Raw genomic sequence first — 10,061 nt, 5'->3', positions numbered from 1 at the left:
TTTTTGACCATTCTTGTTTCTTTTTCTGTGAGATGCCTTTGAATATCTCTGCCCATTTTTCTATTCGTTAATTTTTCCTTGATTTGTGTACACATGTGTACATATGTACACACGAGTATACATACTATATTTTGTTCTGAATATTAAATATTTGTTGTTCACATGGGTTGCAAATATACTTTGTAGCTTATCTTTTCACTTTGTGGTATCTTTTGGTGAATAAAAATTGTAAGTATTAATGTAGTCAAATTTATCTTTTCCATTATGATTGCTTTTTGTGTCTAAGAAGTACTACACTATTCTAAGATCACAAATATATTGTTATATATAGTCTGGTTTTTTTTTTTTTTTTTTGTTTTTTTTCGTGTCTGGCAACGGATCGCAACCCTCAGTGTCGCGCCCGTACCAGACCAGGACCGGCAACGGGATCGCAACCCTCGGTGTTGCTCCCGCACCTCACTCAGCCAGTGAGCGGGAACCCGTCTGTATGTGGGATCCGAACCCTCGGCAGGAGCGCCGCCACATTCCCAAGCGGCGCACTGTAGCAGTGTGCCACCAGGCCGGCCCCATATATAGTCTGTTTTTAATGTTTTGCTTGTAAATTTATGTCTTTAACCACTGGGATAATTTTTTTAAAAAAATACAATATGATGTAAAGATCCAGTTTCATTTTTTCCATATATATTATCCTTGCTTCAGTGATTTTAATAGTCCATCCTTTCCACAACGATTTGCTACTTCTGGAATATACTAAGCTCCATACATGTGTAGGTTGGCTCTGGACCTCTATATTCTGTTGTTTATCCTTTTAGCAATAACACACTCTTACTTTAGCTATACATCATTACATATATAACAGGGTAAGTTGCCCTTCCTCAGTCTTCTTTAAGGACATATATGTATCAACCGTTGAAATGCACTGCTCAGATCTCCCTTTGGAGGTGAGTCTGCCACATTGGGGTGGTTAGTTGACAACCTCCAGCTAAGCGTCTTAGACATCTGCCCATTTGAGCTGAAGTCATGCTCTTCCTAGGCAGTTAACTAAGGCCTGGCCATTTCAGCCCAGTGTGGGACTCACCCACAGACGATCTTTGCACAGGAGCTCCCTGTTGGTCGGGCCAAGACTTTCTCAGAGCTGTGATACCAGTCTGAAGTTCATCTTTCCAATCCTTTTTCCTGCCTCCTTCCTTCACAGGTGTCAGACCTGAATCACAGTCTGAAGGTTTTCCCTGCCTAATCCTGCCCCCTTTTCTCTTCTATCTTTCACATCTTGTACTTCTAGCCATATTTTGGCATCTGCCTCCTGGAGAATCTGAGCTGAAACAAGGGGCTTGGGTATTCTTGGCTCCTTGTTCTACTAAATTTAAGACTCAGATTGCCAAGTTCCAAAATGAAGCAAAACAAAAATACTTTTGTTAGGAATTGCATTGGTTCAATTGCTGAACTGACACCTTTATAATCTTGAGTCTCTCAGTCATGAACAGCTACCTCTCTCCATTTTAGGTTTTCTTTAAAGCTTCTTTCAGTATAGCTTTGTAGTTTTCTCCAAAAAAGGTCTTGCATATTTTCCTTAGATCTAGGAATCTTAAATTTCTAGTTATGACTGAAAATTTTATATTTTTAAAATTCCATTTTCTAATTCTGTTGCTGGTATTTAGAAAAATTTAAATGTTGGTCTTTTAACAAGCAAATTGTTTATGATGATTTTGGGTTTCCATGCACACAATCATACTATCTTTAAATGACAGTTTTGTTTCTTCTGTATGCCTTTTATATTCCTTGCGTTATCGTGCTGACACCTTCAGTACAAGGTTGAATACAAGCGACGACAGCAGGCATTCCTGTCTTGCTCTTGATCTCAAAGGGGATGCTGCTAATATTTTCACTAGTAATATTTTCTGCGGAATGTTTGTATATACTTTTTATCAGAGTTCAGGAAATTTATCTTCTATTTAATAATTATTATCATGAAGAGACATTGAATTCATTGAAAGCTTTTCTGTATCTACTAATATAATCCTATTATTCTGTGTGAAACTTATTTGTTATCAACATACTGAATTCTGTCAAATATTTTTCTGCAGTTTGATATGATCTTAACCTTTTCCCCCTATTTACATTTTGCTGAATTCTGTTTGCTAAGATTGTTATTTTTGCATGTATGTTCATATGTAAGATTGGCTTATAATTTTCCTTTCTTGTAATGTCTATCAAGTTTTGGAATCAAAGTCTTGATAGCCTGATCAAATGAACTGGAATCTGATCCTCTTCTATTCTCTGAAAGAGTTCACGTAAAATTGATACTATTCTTTCTTGTTTGACAGAATTCATTGGCAAAGCCATTACAGCTTAGTTTTCTTAGGTCTGAAATTTCTGATCTAATTTAATAGTTAGAGACTATTCAGGTTTTTAAAATGTCTTCTTATGCTAGTTTTAATAGGCTATATTTTTCTATTACTTTGCCCCTTTCACCATTTTTCAAAAATTTTGAGCATAGTTATTCCTAATACCTTACCGTTCGAAGGTCGGTAGAATCTGTAGTGGTGTCCCCTTTTTCATTTCTGATTTTGGTTATTTATGCCTTTTTTTCTCCTTTGTCTTCATTGATCTAGCCAGGAAGTTATTAATTTTATCAGCCATTTCTAAAAACCAACAATTAGCTTCATTGATCCTCTTTTACATCTGTTTTTTATCTTATTAATTTCTGCTTTTATTATCACATTTCTTCTATTTGGGGAAGGGGATTTAATTTGCTAGTCATTTTTTTTTTTTTTGGTGGCTGGCCAGTCCAGGGATTCAAACCCATGACCTTGGTGTTACTATCACCATGCCATTTTCTTCTTGAAATAAGTGCTTACTTAGCTCATTTTTTAGCCCTTTCTTATGTAATAAAAGGGTTTAAGGCCATAAATTTCTAAGTATTGTTTTTACCATATCTCCCGAATTTGATATGATTTCCATTAATAAGTTCAAATTATTTTGTAATTGTCATTGTGGTATCTTTAATCCTTATTTTATTTTCAAGTTCATTCCTTAGTTTAAAAACATATGCAGATTTCCTAATTATTTGTTTGTTACTGATTTCTGGTTTAGTTGTATTGTCATTGAGGAACTTACTTAGTGATATCAATACTTTGAGGTTTGTTGACACAAATTTGTAGCCAGTATATGGTCACTAAAAAAATGTTACAAGCATGCTTGAAAATAATGTATTCTGTACTTGATGGGGGTGCTGTGGTGTTTGTTAATCACGTTCAATCTTCAGTGTCCTTACCAATTTTTTTATTTACTTATTCTGTCAATTACTCAGAGGTGTTAAAATCTCCCACTATGATTCTAAACTTTTCCATTTCCCTTATAGTCCTCTGAACTTTATATTTTCCTGGTGAATTAAAAATGTTATCAATTTTACCTTTTACCTTTACCTCTAGCAATGCTTCTTACCTTAATCTCTTTTGTCTGACATTACCATAGGCATGCCAGCCTTCTGACTCATGTTTCATGGAGGATCGTTTCCCATCCCTTTAAAAATGTCAAGTTTCCTGAATTCTCATGTCTAGATGTGTCTCTTTAAAATAGCAAATGTGTATTTTAAAAATCGTCTCAATTATCATTTTAACTACTTTGTCCATTTACATATCATATAATTATTGGTGTAAATGGTTTTAGATATACCATTGTATCATGTCCTTTCGATTTGTCCTGCTATACTATGTTCCTCTTTTCTTTTTTAAAGTTTTAAAATAATCCCATTTTTCCTCAATTTTAGTTATACCCCTTTTTTCTATTGAGTGGTTATTCTAGAAATCATAAAATGCAACCTCTCATCAGTGTCTCATGTTGATACCAGGCAATGCAAGGACCTTTGAACATTATCTACCCTGAATCCCAACTTATATGTTGTTCTTGCTTTGTAAGTCTGTTTGGGTTGTGTATAAGTGTGTGTTTGGATAGTCATTTATTTCTGCAGTTTCTCACTCATAGACTTGTCTTTCTGTGTCATGTTATCTTAGATAGTATTTCAAGCACTGCATTTGATAGTTGACTTTTAGAAAAAATTTGAGGCCCAGGACGATATTATCATCCTCCAGAGAGGCCTTTTATTTGTTTTGGTAGGAACCTGGGATACTAGAAATCTGAGATCACCTTAATTACTATCACCTAGATTTAACAGTTAATATTTTGCCATTCTTGTTTCATCTCTCTCTCCCCAACTTTAAAATTATTTTATTTTTTGGTCCTCTTTGGTAAGGAAAATTTTTAATTGAAACATAATTGATTGGGGCCGGCCCGGTGGCGCACTGGATAGTGCGCCGCTTGGGAAGCACGGCGGCGCTCCCGCCTGAGGGTTCGGATCCCACATACAGACCGGTTCCCGCTCACTGGCTGAGTGAGGCGCGGGAGCAGCGCCGAGGGTTGCGATCCCGTTGCCGGTCCCGGTCCGGTACGGGGGCGACACTGAGGGTTGCGATCCGTTGCCGGACACGGAAAAAGACAAAAAAAAGACAAAAAAAAGACAAAAAAAAAAGAAACATAATTGATTACACATATTTGTGGGGATACAGAACTCAATATCAATACCTGTGTACAATACGTGGTGATCAAATATGGATAATTAATGTACTCATCATACAATGTAATCATTTTTTGTGAGGAAAAAATTTTTAAATGTATATTTTAAAATAATTTTTTAAGGTTTGTGACTCTTTGAGCCACCCAGGTGATGTGAGACTGAACTGCAGTCTGGGTTAGGGCTGCTTTACTTCAACAGTGGCCCTTAACGCTACAGCACCACCGTGCAGGGTGCTAGTGACAGTGGGCTGCATTTTACTAAGTCTCCCCATAGTGACACCACCAAAAATAGTTCACTCTCAGCTGTTTCTAGTGACCTATGGGTTTCCATCCTCTTCTGGCTCTTGACCTAGGGATTCTTCACTAACTGGTTAGTTAGCTCTTTAATGCTTTAAATATAAATGTGTTTGTATTTTATCCAGTGTTTTTCATTTTAGTGGGTGAGTTTATCTTAACTACATATTCTACTATTACTGAAAGTGGAAGTGTCCTAAATTTCTGTGCTGAGTTCAAATTACCAAGTCAAGTCTTATAATTATAGTATTTCAGTTTCTCTATTATTTTAGAGTTTTAGTAAGATGTCCATTGTGTCTTCAAATTTATTGATATAAAGTTGTTAACATTCTAAAAAATATCTGCTCTATTTATAGTTCCGTCTTCTTACTCGTTCTTACAACTGTTATTTGAACTCTTTTCTTAATTATGTGTGAATAGAGCCAGCTTTTGGCTTTGTTGTTCCTATTTGGTTTTCTATTTCATTAATTTCTACTATGCTGTTTTTTCCTTCTATGTCCTTTATTCTGTTTTTCTTTTTATAACTTAAGTTGTACATTATCATTTTCTAATTTTGAATATGATTTGACATATTCATTAGTTAGACTTTCTCAATCTGGAACTTTTCTAGCTATTCTTTGTTGTTAACTTATGACAACTGCATTATGATCAAAAGAAAATCATCATACTGATTCTTTGAAATTTGATGAGGTTTTCTTACAGCATGAGACCTTAAATTTTTTTCATAAATTTTCCTTTTTGTGTTTAAAAGAATTTGCATTTTTATTTTGTATGCAGAATTCTACACATGCATTAAAGTTTAATTTTGGGTTCTGATTCTCTCTTTAAACAATTTTAACTATTTGATCTCTCAGGTACTAAAAGTATATTAAAATACCTACCATGATGGGGACTGTGTCAATTTCTCCTTGCGGTTCTCTAAATTTTTTATTTACATTTGTTGAAGTTACCTTAAATGATGAATCAAACCTTCTACCATTCTATAGTAATTTTCTTTGAGATAGAAAATGTTACTACAGGGCCGGCTCGGTGGCGCACTCAGTAGAGTGCGGTGCTTGGGAGTGTGGCAGCGCTCCCGCCGAGGGTTCAGATCCCATATAGAGACCGGTCCGCTCACTAGTTGAGCGCAGTGCAGGCGCGACACCGAGGGTTACGATCCCGTTACCGGTCACGAAAAAAAAAAAGACAAAAAAAAAAAAAGGAAAAAAAAAATGTTACTACAGTTAAAGTCTACATAACTACAGAAGCTTCCTTTTGATATTTCTCTGGTATATCTTTTCTCGACTTTTGGTTTTCAACATTTCACCTTTGTTTTAGATGTATTCTTTTAAAAAGTATGTAGCAGATTGTTAAAAATCTAGTTTAATGAGACCCAAGATTTTTTGCAGAAGAGCTGCATCCATTTACAATTGGATTTACTTCTACCACATTATTTTGTGCTTGTTATATCCGCTTTTTCTTCTGTGCCTTTGTTCATTTTTTGTTTTTCTCAGTTCCTTTTTGCTTCCTCAACATATACTATTGAAACATATATTAAACTGTTTTTTAGAGGCAGTCCTTCAAATTGTCAAGTTCATGCTTAATCAAGGCTAAAGCTCCTCTGTCTTTACTCTCCTTCAGAATAATGAGATCTTTAGACTGAATAATTTCAATTACCTACTCACATGCATTAGGCTTACAAGCAATATGTATGTTACCTTGAAGGTTTACATCATGTTTTTTCCTCCCACAAATTAGGCACTATTCTTGCTTTATACTACCAATACTTCAGATTGACTCCAGTGCTTACCATTACTTCTTACATCTCAGACTTTGTTTCTGGAATAGCTTTCTTCCTGGAAGTATATCTTTTAGAAGTTCCTTTAGTGAGGCAATTTTGGTGGGAAATTCTGGTTTTGTTCATCTGAAAATGTCTTTATTTCACCCTCATTCTTAGATAACACATATAGCATCAAAAATTTTTGAATGATAATAATGTAGCATTTTATAGTTGACAGCTGAAAACTTTATATTCAAAGGAAGTGAAAGGGCAAGGACTATTTTCATTTTGTGCTGCATTTATTAAATGAATGTCTGAACTATTTTTCACAAGCATTTTTCACTAGATTCTCAGAATAACCCCTGAAAAGTTTGCTTGTAAAAAAAAAAAAAAAAAAAAAAAAAAAAGCATTTTACAATCCTCCTCCCCACCCCCACTTTTTTTTGGCAGGTAAATAGGACAAATAAATGGGATAAATATTCTAAGATTTGTAATTACACACTTCCATTATTCTTTCATTCTATCCAGCATCCCTGGTATCTGTTTTCTGTTTAACTTATGATGTTCCATTTCTGTCTTTCTCTTTATGCCTGATTCTTTTTACAAGTATTAAAATTTTCATAGCGTTCACAAAGTCCCATTAGTATAACTTCTAGTTTAAAAGAATTTTTTATTAACCAGTATTCTTAATTCCTTCCAACATGTCAGATAACAAATCTTTTTAAGATAACTAAGTCTTTGGTCTGACACATTAATATATAATTGATATATTTAAGTTAATATAAAAGTTCATTATTTTTTAATCATGTTCCTGAAGAATGTTATAAATCTGTGAATAACAGTCCATTAAATTAACACTTCATTTATATAAAGGAGAAATGGAAAATCCTATAATATTCAAGGCTAGAATTCTGCTAGGTTGCTAAGTTTTTCATATGCACTTGTCACAAACACACTACACCAGATGACAGAGCTGGAGGAAAGGGAACTACATTTTCAGGTAACTAAATTTTCATCTCTTTTCTTAAAAACTGAAAGGAGTACTCCTCTAGAGAATAGTAACATGTTTTCAATTTTACTGATCACATATTCTAATCGGTGGTAAAATTAGCATATTTCCCCAACTCACAAATATTTATAAATTACTTAGTATAGCATATACTAAAAATACATGAAAATAAAAATTGAAAGTGGATAGAATATAGATAAACTATAATGCTTAAAATTACATTAATGGTAAAAATAACATTATTATTTTTAAACGAATATAAAACTATTTATTGACCACTGCTCACCAGTATTTACAATAAACAATATACAGTTGGGTAACATTCTGATTACTACAAAGTTATCGTTTTCCTGGCTTCTGCTGAACCAGTAACCCAAATACTGCAAGATTTGAGCCTACATGTAAGGAATGAGTACGGATAAACAAAAACCATGCAGGTTGATAGTTTGGTTTACAAGTTTGTCTACCCATTTATGCCAGCAGATGCTAAAGTGCCAACATCTCTAACCGCGTGACTATGTTTTCATGAGCCAAGTCTTAGATATTCCATAAGTCATGAACTTTTAGTCAATACAGTGACTATGTTTTCATGAGAACATCTCTAACCGCGTGACTATGTTTTCATGAGCCAAGTCTTAGATATTCCATAAGTCATGAACTTTTAGTCAATACAACACAGGGATTTCAACTTTTTGTAAAGGAATGGCTCACCAGAGGAATCTTTAAATGTCCTTTTAACTGAGTCTTGCTTAGCTGATTAAAACACCAGGATTTGTCCAGTTTCCTCATCTGGGTAGGTTGTTGGTAGTGACGAATTTTGCAAATAAATGGTTGCATTTATACAATTCTAGATACAGATATGGATTCTGATATGGATCTGCTTTTAAGTTATCCAATTACAGAATCATTTAATTTGAAAGGTTATGGCTTCAGAAAAAATTCAACTTGAAGTGACTTATTTCTTAGGTTGTTCAGAATGATGGCATCTCAGAAATGTGAGCTTACCCCATGGTTTTGGCTTTGGTGAATGTTAAAAGCAAATAAACAAAAAAAGCCATTTGTATATGTATTTTTTGTATGCAGACACAAAAAAACAAACCCAGAATAGCCCTTAGGCATATGAGTTAAACACAAGTTCTGAATAATAACTATAGAAATTTCCCCCAACATTTAGAAAAGATGTTCTCTAATGCAGAGGAAATAATATACCATGGTATCAAATGTCCTTTTCTGATAAAGGAGGCAACTACAGAAAGCTTAGTAACCAGTGCTCAAAGTAACCAGTGCTATTGATGCAAAAGAACTCAACAACTCCCCCAATACTACTTTCAAAACGAACACATCAAACTTGATTTTCATTAAAATGTAGTTATTTCTTCACAATAGTAAATCAAAAACTAAGACCCAGATTTTATATATATATATAAATATATATAAAAAGCAATGCAAACAATTATTGAGTTTCATCTTCTGGACAAGAATGCCAAGTTAGTCTCTCTTCATAAAAAGCAATTACAATTTGAGGACACTTCATATTTGCCTCTTTTGCCAGCACCAAGTCTGCCTTGACTGAATCTTCTCATTTCATGAGAAACATCAATTCTCCACTGCTGTCTTTGGCACCAATTATTCTTTCAGGATCAAGGCCTCTGGCAAAGCCTCTTGGTTTGTCAGCAGCATCTCTTTTCTTCTTTGACTTGCTATCATCTGATCCACCGTCCGATAAAGATTTTTCTTTTTTCTCTTTACCAGCTTTTTGAGAATTAAGAAGTGCTTCAATTAACTCTGGACAATCTAAATTTTCTTCAGGTTCCCAAGTATTGTCAGCATCTGTAAATCCCTTCCACTTGAGGAAATACTCCACCTTCCCATTCACTACACGTCGGTCCAGTACTTTTTCCACCACAAATTCTTCAGGCTCTGCCTCTTCGACTTTTTTACTTTTTCCATTCTGTTTCTTTCCCATTTTTTGCAATGTAGTTTTATTGGAGGCCATTTTTTATTGAAGACTTGAAGAGCTATTATTCACCACCTCCGAGCTGCTCCAGGTTGCGGGTCTGCAGCGTCTCCCAAAAATAACATTATTTAGTGAGAGCATATTGGCGTGTGGGTGTGAACGACAATAATGTGATCCAATGTAATTTAACTGGATTGCCAATTAGACTGCCTTCGTTTTTCATTTCATAATGTGGCTGAAGGGCAAATACTGAAGAAGAGCTGTTAGACTGATGACTTTTTATTGCCTGCTGACAGCTTGGTTCCCTCTTGCCCCTCACCAGAAGTATTTCCTAGACAAGGATCTCTGGTTTATGAGGGAGATGATCCAGGAGGCCCCATGAGAGTGGGGAACTGAGAGGAGGAGGGAGGAGGAAGGCAATAAACCTGTGTTAATGAATGGATCATCCCTGTTGGCAACTGGGAATTCTC

General features: G+C 34.9%; 1 pseudogene; it reads right to left on the bottom strand.

The window, feature by feature from the left end:
* Positions 1 to 8,236: 8,236 nt before the first annotated feature.
* Positions 8,237 to 9,706, bottom strand: LOC103594573 (annotated as a pseudogene).
* Positions 9,707 to 10,061: the final 355 nt, after the last annotated feature.

The sequence above is a fragment of the Galeopterus variegatus genome, unplaced genomic scaffold (genome assembly GCF_000696425.1).
Source record: "Galeopterus variegatus unplaced genomic scaffold, G_variegatus-3.0.2 Scaffold1579, whole genome shotgun sequence".
Taxonomy (NCBI): domain Eukaryota; kingdom Metazoa; phylum Chordata; class Mammalia; order Dermoptera; family Cynocephalidae; genus Galeopterus; species Galeopterus variegatus.
The sequence above is the reverse complement of the archived record's forward strand: the minus strand, read 5'-3'. Positions and strand labels throughout refer to the sequence as shown.